Genomic DNA, 9,013 nt, shown 5'->3' with positions numbered 1-9,013 from the left:
ACCTGGGGCTTTTTAGTCTGGAGAAGAGAAGACTTAGTAGGGATTTGACAAATGTTTCTAAGTATCAGAAGGCTGGCCAGGAGGGGGGGGACAGACTCTGCTCACTTGCTCCCTGGGATAGGACAGGGAGCAGCAGGTGTAAGTTGCAGCAAAAGAGGTTCTGCCTCAACACAAGGGAGAACTTCCTTACTGTAAAGGGTCACAGAGCACAGGAACAGGCTTCCCAGAGAGGTTGTGGAGTCTCCTCGGGAGACTTTCAAGGCCTGTCTGGATGTGTTCCTCTGTGATCTGTGTTAGATAGTATTGTCCTGCTCTGGCAGGGGGGTTGGACTCTATCGTCTCCTTGGGTCCCTTGCAACCTCTAACATCCTGTGATCCTCCTGTGTCAGTGGAAACCAGCTGCTCAGGGCTGGAAGACTCAATGGGATATTTGTGTCATATTGCACCTCTCGTTTTGGGGCACCACGAATGGCAGGCCACGGAGCCACAGAAAGCAGCAAGCAGGAGGGGAGTGGAAGCCCGGAGTGAAGACCTGGCAATATAGAGAGGTTTAGAGGAGTGACGTGAAGGCTGTGAGCTCCTCGTTGCATGACAACGGGGTGGTGGGGACATCAGCCAACCTACAAGACATGGAGGCCAGACAGCACGGCCTCTACGACACCTCTTCTGTCGTGTTGTGCCTATGAAGACAAGAGGTGGTTGGGTTCTCATGGGTGAGAATTTGGGCACTGAGGAGATGGGTCTGGGCTTCTTCCCGGACAGTCGGGCACGGAAAGAGGGGATCTCCACTAGGGAGGACGTCCTGCGGGGCCGGAAGCTCCATGTTCCCCGAGGCACCAATGCCTGCGCAAAAACGTGGATCTCGGGGAGCAAGAAGCCCCCTCGGCGGAGGGTCTCCGGGGTACTCGGCTCTGCCCTCGGCCGGCAGCCTTCGCGCCAGCTCAGCCGCTGCCGTGCGCGTTCGCGGCTCTCCTGCCGCCCGGGCGTCGGTCGTGCACACGGCGGGTGGGGGTGAGGTAAGGGGGCGCGCACCCCCCCGCAGCCACCCTTAGCGCTTTCCGCGCGGGCCGCCCCAGGCGGAAACACTCTTCGCGCCTTCCCGCGGCCGCTCGGCTCTTTTCGCCTTCCCTCCGGGGCGCTTCGTTCGTTTCCGCAGCCGCTCGGCTCTTTCCGCGAGGGCAGGCAGCGCGCTCAGCCGTTCCCGCCGCCTGCCGGGCGCTCGGCGCTTTCCGTGAGTGCTCGGCATTTTCCGTACAGGCCGCGGCGCGCTCGGCGCTTGCTCCCTGGCTGGCGCTCCTCAGTCGGCCGCTGCCTGCCTGTCGCCGGGCTGGGAGCGCCTGTGTGTGTGAGTGACGCGGCGGAGGTGTAGTTTGACGCGGTGTGTTACGTGGGGGAGAGAATAAAACTGCGGCGAGATCCTAGGCGCGAACGAAAGCAGTGACGGAGCAGCCTGGTAACCGGTAAGAGGAGGAAGGCGCCCAGCAAACAGGGGCGGGGGGGAGGGAAGGAAATGGAGCCCGGCGGGGACCAGGGGAGCCGCCGGGCGGCAGGACGCGGGGGCCCGGCCTTGCACCGCCCGCGGGAGGGGCGCCCGCTTTAAAGATGGAGCCGAGCCCTGCAACATCCCCGCCGCCGCCGCGCCGCGAACAAAGGATAATGGCGGATGGGAGCCGGCCCCGGCGGCGGCCGCGGCCGCCACGGACGGGCGGCGGCGACTCTGGCGGCAGCCAGCGGCGGCGCTCACCGCGGCGGGGAAGGGGAATCGCGGCCCCCGGCCCCAGGAGGAGGCGGCGGAGGAGGAAGACGACGAGGGGGGAGCGGCGGCGGGGGGTGGCCGCACACCCACTCGCGCCCCCTCCCCGCGCCGCCCCTCCGTGTACGCTTCATGCTTCCGTGCCCCGCTTCCTCCCCCTGGCGCTGCCCGCCTCGGTCGGCGGCGGCCCCGGGCGCGGCCTCCTGGCCGGCGCGGCCCCATTGGGCTCCGGGGACGCGGGGACGGCCGTGGCGGGCGTGCAGCCCTCCTGCGGGGCCGTTCCGGCCTCTCGTGCCCGCAGAGTTTCGCTTCCCCGGTGACCCGAGTGCGCTGTACAAATAAATAAACGAACTCTTGCCATGATGGGAACGAGTACGTGAGGTGCTCGTGGGCTCTGTAACACACTCCTGGGCTCTGTAACGAGAAGTTTTTAATAAAATCTGTGCATAGAAGCTCGGGCCAGCGCATGGTCTGGTGGTTTACTTTTATTTGCAGCGTGGGGCACTGCCGGCTCCAGGAGGTTGTAAAACGGGTAATGGTACTCGGTCGCAGAACACCATCCTCCGGGGCAGTATCGAAGAGAAGAGCTTTAAGCCAGATGCTCAGATCACGTAGCAGAGATAGGGTTCCCTTTTGCTGCGTTCTTTCTTTCCTGTTAGTATTTTTAACCCGAAGTGGACTTGAACCTGACTGTGGCTGGTAAATCTCGGTTTGAGATTTGCTTTTTCCAGTTTTCCACGGACCCTTAGGTGCTGCACAGCAAGCAATATTTGGCTTCTATCCCAGCTTTAATAGCAGATGTCAACTCAGCTGCCTTTTTCACCTTACACACACCAGCCTTGCCTTGCAGTTGTGAGGCTTTTTTTCCCCATTTGGTTGCCTAAAGCAGAAGACATTATTTTGACTCTATTTCTGCTTTCAAACCTGGATTTCTGCATTTTTGTGTACAGTAATATACAATACTTAATACAAAAAACTTACAACCAGAGAATGTTACACTACTCAAATGTATACAAGGATAAAAAAAAAAAATAGGTGATAGAACTTTTCTTCCCCAAAACATGCTTATTTTTTTGCAGATGTTGTTTTCCATCTTTAATATTAAAGTGTCTGCACATAATCTGTTTCTGGAATAACACCTGTTGTGATTTTCTTTTTCATGGTCTTAAAAACAAGTTTCTGAAGTAAGGGACCGGAGACTTGTATAGAGATATCAGATATCTGTTTATTCCCACTGTGACCACCAAACACTATTTCAGAATACAGCAATTTTGAGACTCTGCCTCCTTCATTCCTCTGTATCAACAAGTGTGGATTTTTACAGTAAAATGTGAAGTCACTGAAAAATTTATATTCAAGATTGGTATTTGTGATGCACATGTGTAAATAGGCCTGTCCTTACTTGTGGATTTCTGGTTTCTGTCACTTTCACCACTTCTTTTGAAATGAAGGCTAAAGGTGTTCTACATCAGTCTGAACAATACCAACATGAGAAGAGGGCTTCTAAGGTTGTCATGTATTAATTAACATCTGAGAATTTCAGTAAGCAATGTAGCTGTTAATAGTGATTAAAGAGAGTGCAGCTGTTGATGTATTTAAGTCATTCTTCATTTGATGGACTATGCACTTCATTTTAAATACAAAAATGCTACCATAAATCCTTGATTGTTGCTTTTTTCTGGTTTTAGAAACACATTTTATTCTATTTCATAATAGAGCAGAAGATTCAGATCTGTATTTTCTAAGATCTCCGCACTTCCTCACCAGCTTTTTCTCCTCATAGATCAGAGATAAAAGGGAGCAGAGAGGTGGTTGTATGTTTGCTAAGCATCACTTACAGGTTATCTAAAATGAAATATTTGCATGTAGGAAAGAGAATTGTAGTAATTTTTAATGCTTTAATTTTATGGACAGAATATCAGTGTTTTAATTAGTACTCGCAGCTTTCTCTCTGGATCTGCAATAAATGGTCTCCATCTGATTTCTCCCTGCCCCCCCTCCCCCTTTTTGGTAATAAGGGTGTTTGTTGTCCAGGATGGGGGAAAAAAAAACCCAAACAAATAACAAACAAACAATCCCCAAAACCACAACCCCCCAAAAAAAAACAAACGGGAGAGGGGCCTGTTGATACAGAAAATGTAGAAACATCTCATTTAGACTACCAAGACATCAGTCTGTTTTCTGGAAGCCTGCACCAGCATAGGTACTGTGGGTGCTGATGTCAAATATGAAATATTCTGTAGTAACTGATCTTATTCTAGCAAGTAGCTTCTTCTGTAGCTTTGCATAAGTGCAGCTAGAGTTAGTGCAGCTAGGTAGTTTTTGATAGCAGGCAAGGCCATGACTAGGAATTTCTGTTGACACCCTTTTGAAACAAATGGGATATTCACACTTCACTTCTATTTTTGGGTCTCTGGAAGCAAGTGGAGATCACTTAACTTATGCCAAAGTTTTCAAGGCTTTTGTGTATTGAGAAGGCCATGCTAGCTCTCTGCCACTTACCTAAAGTTAGTTTCATGGGACACGACAGCAGTCCTCATCTACAGAAATAACCATACTGAATTCAGTTTGAGCTCTCTGTTTCACAGCCTGCATACAGTTGAAGTTTCATAACAAGGCAATGATTTTTTTTCTGAATTAAAAATAGTGTTGCCTCATCTGCAGTCTGAGGTCATATTTCATGCTGCTTGTGAAAATCTGAACAATCTGGGCTTCGAGATCTTTGTATATCACCCAACATGAAGACATTGATACCTGGTTTATTCTTCAAAATGTTTAGATTACTTGGTTATAGTGCACTTAAAAAGGTGAGTGAGAACAAATTTGGCACCTTCTTTTCTTTAATTTTTTTTTCATGTTTATAAATCAGCCATGTCTGTTGCTGGATTTAGAATATACTGTGCAAAGTGGAGAGAATAGAAAGCTAGATGGTGTGAGAGCCACCTAAAGAGAAGAGGGTAAAGAATTTTGAGGAAAGGTGTTCCTGTTTCGATGCATACATACATACATACATACATACACGTAAGTTTGAAGCAGCACTAATCCTTGTTGGGTACTGCAAATTACCTTGAGCAAAGTGAATGGATACAGTATTTCTTTTGCCACTTAAAATAACAAGCATACTTGATTTTCTTCCAAGTGTTGTTAGATTTGATGTTTTGTCATAAATCAGGGCAATTAGGTGAAAGGGGAAAATAGTTTCAAAGACAGGAGAGTCCTGCCAGTGGCTGTACTGGATTTCATTACTTTTCATTTGGTTTCCAACACAAGACAATGCTAGTTACTTTAGACAAAGCTGCATTAGGCCTTCTAATGAACTACTTTGAAGCTGCCTTCATGCAGGAAACTGAAACAAAAATGTCTGCCCTTGGTGTTTTCACACTTTTTGGAGGGGAGAGTTCAAGTAATGTGTAAAAATTTTTGATCTTCTAAGTGTTGTTCCAGCAATAGCTGGAATGAGGTTATCAGTAAAATGTGTGTTTGGAAGAACTGTAAAGCTGTGTGTATTCATGTGTACTTTTCTCTTTTGGCAGAAACTTTTTCAGACTTTCTAAACTTAGAAAAGAGCAGGTTCTTGAGCAGACTCAAGGGGGGGAGGGAAAGTAGCCTGAGACATTGAGAAATTTCCCCATTTTATCTGCTGCCTGGTGAACTGCTACCACAGTTCCATGTACTTTTGACTGTAATAGTGGCTGAAACATCTATGTCTGATGATTTGTTCATGTCTTCTCCATAGTATTAGCATAAATGCTTGGGTTACCTCATAGAGGACCTGACTGGGGAAATAATCCAGCAGAGTGAGAGTAGTAGGGTGAGAGTAACCAAGGAGTCTGGCTATTTTTTGCCTGGATCATTCCCTCCTGTGAGTTGCTTGTACCAGCACAAACAGGATAAGAGATGAGGCTGGAATGAGCAGGAAGATAAGGGTAGCTTGGGCAGCAGTGCTGCTAAATGAGAAGATGTAGCCTGCTTAAAAAAATTAGTTATGCTGTCTTCATGACGAAGCTGGATAGCATAGATCCTGTTGTGGTTCTTGCTACAGCACTGGATCACTTAGCTAAGTTTTTACCTGTACTAGATATGATCAGATAATCACCAGCAGAAGCTGTTATCAGACTTTCATATTGTGTAGTTTGTGTTGTGATACATGTTTGTTTATAGTATCATACTGCTTGTTATGTTACTTATTTACTTGGCTTAAATACCATTTGTGTGGTGTTCACTGCCCCAGTCCTGTTGTGGCATGTATTCTTCTAACTACTGTGCTCCCATTGCTCTCTTTGCTGCAATCTTTAATCTCTCCAGCAGCTCTGTAGCTTCCTGTGACATTATGTCTCAGATACCACAAACATTTTCCTGATAGATGCTGCCTGAAGTCTTCTCTTGCTCTCTACTGCTGTTCCAGTTACAACTGGCTTCTGGTTTCTCTTGCACCTTTCCTGGAGTTTGAATGTAAAAGCTCATCTTATCTTTTGTGTCCCATGAAATAATGGATGGAAAGTATTTTTTTTTTAACCTAATGACTCTTCCTCTTGCTCTGTGTAGCTCAACCCAGCCTCAAATTTTGCTGTTGTGTGTCCATTCCTTTAAGGGACATGCAATATAAGCAGGGTTTGTAAATGTATGCCTTTGTAGAGAGTTTTCTCTTGGAAAAAAGTCCTATGGCATTGCTATAGAAGTAAGACCCCTGCCCCTCTTTGCGAAACTTGGCCACATTTTTCTCTTTCGTGTTGATAGGAAAGTTCTGAGATATCAAAGGAGGGAAGATGTGGGAAAGGGTACAGTGTACTAGTTCCACAGCATGATAGAAACAGAAGTCTCTTGCTGTGGTTTCATCTGATCTAATCCATGTGGCTCTCAAGGGGCAGGCATCTTAGTCCTTCTTTCTCTCCTGCTCCTGGTTGGTGGAGCCCTTACCTGTGCTGTAGAGTTAATTGTATGTGAAATGTAATGAGCTAGTTTAAATCACTAACTCAGGAGAAATCTCTGCTTTTTGTTAGATTAGTTTTCTTCTGTGTGAGTGAGCTGAGTCGGTGGTTGAGATGCTGTTAGCATCAGCACTGGTGCATGTTCTCAGAGAGTAGGGAAAGGAATGAGAGAGACCCAACTTTCAGCAGAAGGGAGCTGGGTCAGCAGAGTCATCTAGGGAAATTACAGCACATCCACAATTTGGAGTGAAATATGGAAGAGTCTGGCTCTGTCCATGGTGATCAGAGCCGCATCAGTTTGCAGCTAGGAGAACTGGAACACAGCGGGTATCTTAAGGAAAAAAAAACAGAGTGTTTCTCATTTGAAAGCCTGGTGACACCTGTGTGGTTGAGCTAGCTACTCTTTATCAGAAGCAGGTTTCAGTCCTCTACACTGATTCAATCAGTGTAACTCTTAGGTCTCTTTCTTTATAGGAGCCCAGCCATTTCGGAAGCATTATATATAACATCTTTTACCAAGCCCAAGTTGTAAGACAAAGCTCCAGAAAGGGTCCAGGTCCAACACCTTGTTGTGAAGTCCAGTCAGTAGGCCCAAGGTGCCTGGGTAGTGAGCTTGCTTTAGTTTTGCTGTTACCTCAGACTGGTGGATGCCTTGGCCTGTCTTTACATTTAAAAATAATAATTATGGCTGAAACTACTGGCATGAAAGTTGTAGCATGAGGTTACTGTGGAGTGTGTAACCAGTGCACATTATCATGGGCTGGGTAGACAAAGTATGTTACCTGCTGCAAACTGCTTTGTCAGTCATATGGCCATTCAAAAATGCACCTCTACCCAATCCTCAGCAAGCTAGTGTTGACAATGTAAAACATAATCATTCTCTTTCCAGCCTCCCACTCTTAGCCAGAGTCATCAGTAAAACAATAACAACCAAATTACAGAATATGGATGTTCTCTTCCCTTCAGCATCAGTGTTGTCTTCCAGCAATCTGGACACCTATACCTGTGATTTGATCTACTCTGTTCTCATTGGCAGGCTGTGGCAGGGTAGACTGTGTTCTGACTTTTCCTGTGCCACCTTCTGTGCCAGTAGCACTGGTATGTCTGTCTCTGAGAAACTGACATGAACTGGATTGGAGAAGTGGTCCAGAATAAAAATTATTGCATTTTCTGGTCTGTCTAGTGCAAGTTGGTTGCCCAGTCCTGTTCACTACTCCTCCTCACAGACAGCTGTAAAAGTGTAAATAAGAAAGAATTTGGGGGAAAGCATAGCCTGAGCTGGCAGTGCTGCCAACAGAAATGCTTACAAATAGTTGGAAAGAGCAAAATGAAGATTTTGTGTGTGTGTAAAACACAGTGATGCAAAATACAATCTTTCTTTCTCTGGCCTTCTGTGGTTCATCAGTGGCTCTCATTGCTTACTCAAGGTGATTGTTCTGACTGTCAGCATTACCAGCAAGTTGTATCTCTGTTCTGTGGAGACATCTGTGTTGCCCAAAGGTAATGCAGGTCTTAAACTCAAGTTAAGTGTTTCAGAACCAAGGTAAATTGGTCTCTGTTCTGGAGATGATGCTTTTGCAGAATACATCTGCCTGACAGGCATATGATAGATCTTTGTCATTTAAGAAGCTCTCCTGCACTGTGCAGGCAAAGAGGGAAAAAAAATCACAAAAAATAAACTAGAATCTACTAATCTGTTAACATTAGTCAGATTTAGTACAGAATTCGAGCTCTGTATAATTTCAGCTGATTTTTCTGGAGAGGATGGGTCATAGATTACATTTTGGTGTGTTGTTAAGCCAGGTAACATGTGTGCTGTTGCTTCAAGACTAGCGCTAATTGACAAAGCAACATGATGTCAATATAACTAGTAAAGCCAGATCAATTTTAGTGTTTAAAATGTTTCCAAGTCTGAGATGTGGCTTAAGCCCCCAGTCTTTTGGTTTTAATATTGCAATAAATTTTGTGAATAGGATGCATTCAGGAGTTGGACAAGGGCACAGTTTGTAAGGAAGTGCTGTTTTTCTTTTGCATATCTGGGCATACTCTCTACTGAAGCACTTCTAACTTCAGAGAAAATTCAAAGGTTTTCACTTATTTGAGAGTGCTGAAGCAAAAAGTAGTCTGTACTGCCTTGTTAAGAAAGAAAGAAAGAGAAAGAATCCTGCTAAATCATAACAAAGTGTGTTGCTTGTACAGATGCAGGTTATTTTTAATTTGTTTCAGACAATTGACTCTATCTGCTGTCAGATTTGTATAAATAAGTCTATCCTGCTTTTAGATGATCAGTTCTAAGGACAATGTATTAATAAAACAGTGAAAGCGTTGGTCT

At 46.0% G+C, this 9,013-nt stretch overlaps 1 protein-coding gene across 1 annotated transcript in view; it reads left to right on the top strand.

Annotated features, from left to right (window-relative positions):
* Positions 1-1,191: 1,191 nt before the first annotated feature.
* The window catches only part of CREB1 (cAMP responsive element binding protein 1), a 43,434-nt gene continuing 35,612 nt past the window's right edge, over positions 1,192-9,013 (top strand). Inside the window, exon 1 of the mRNA XM_064160996.1 lies at positions 1,192-1,460. The gene's annotated coding sequence lies outside the window, so the exon portion shown is untranslated. The remainder of the gene's footprint in view (positions 1,461-9,013) is intronic.

Source organism: Pogoniulus pusillus, chromosome 2 (genome assembly GCF_015220805.1).
Source record: "Pogoniulus pusillus isolate bPogPus1 chromosome 2, bPogPus1.pri, whole genome shotgun sequence".
NCBI lineage: Eukaryota > Metazoa > Chordata > Aves > Piciformes > Lybiidae > Pogoniulus > Pogoniulus pusillus.
This window is presented reverse-complemented; position numbering and strand designations above follow the sequence as displayed.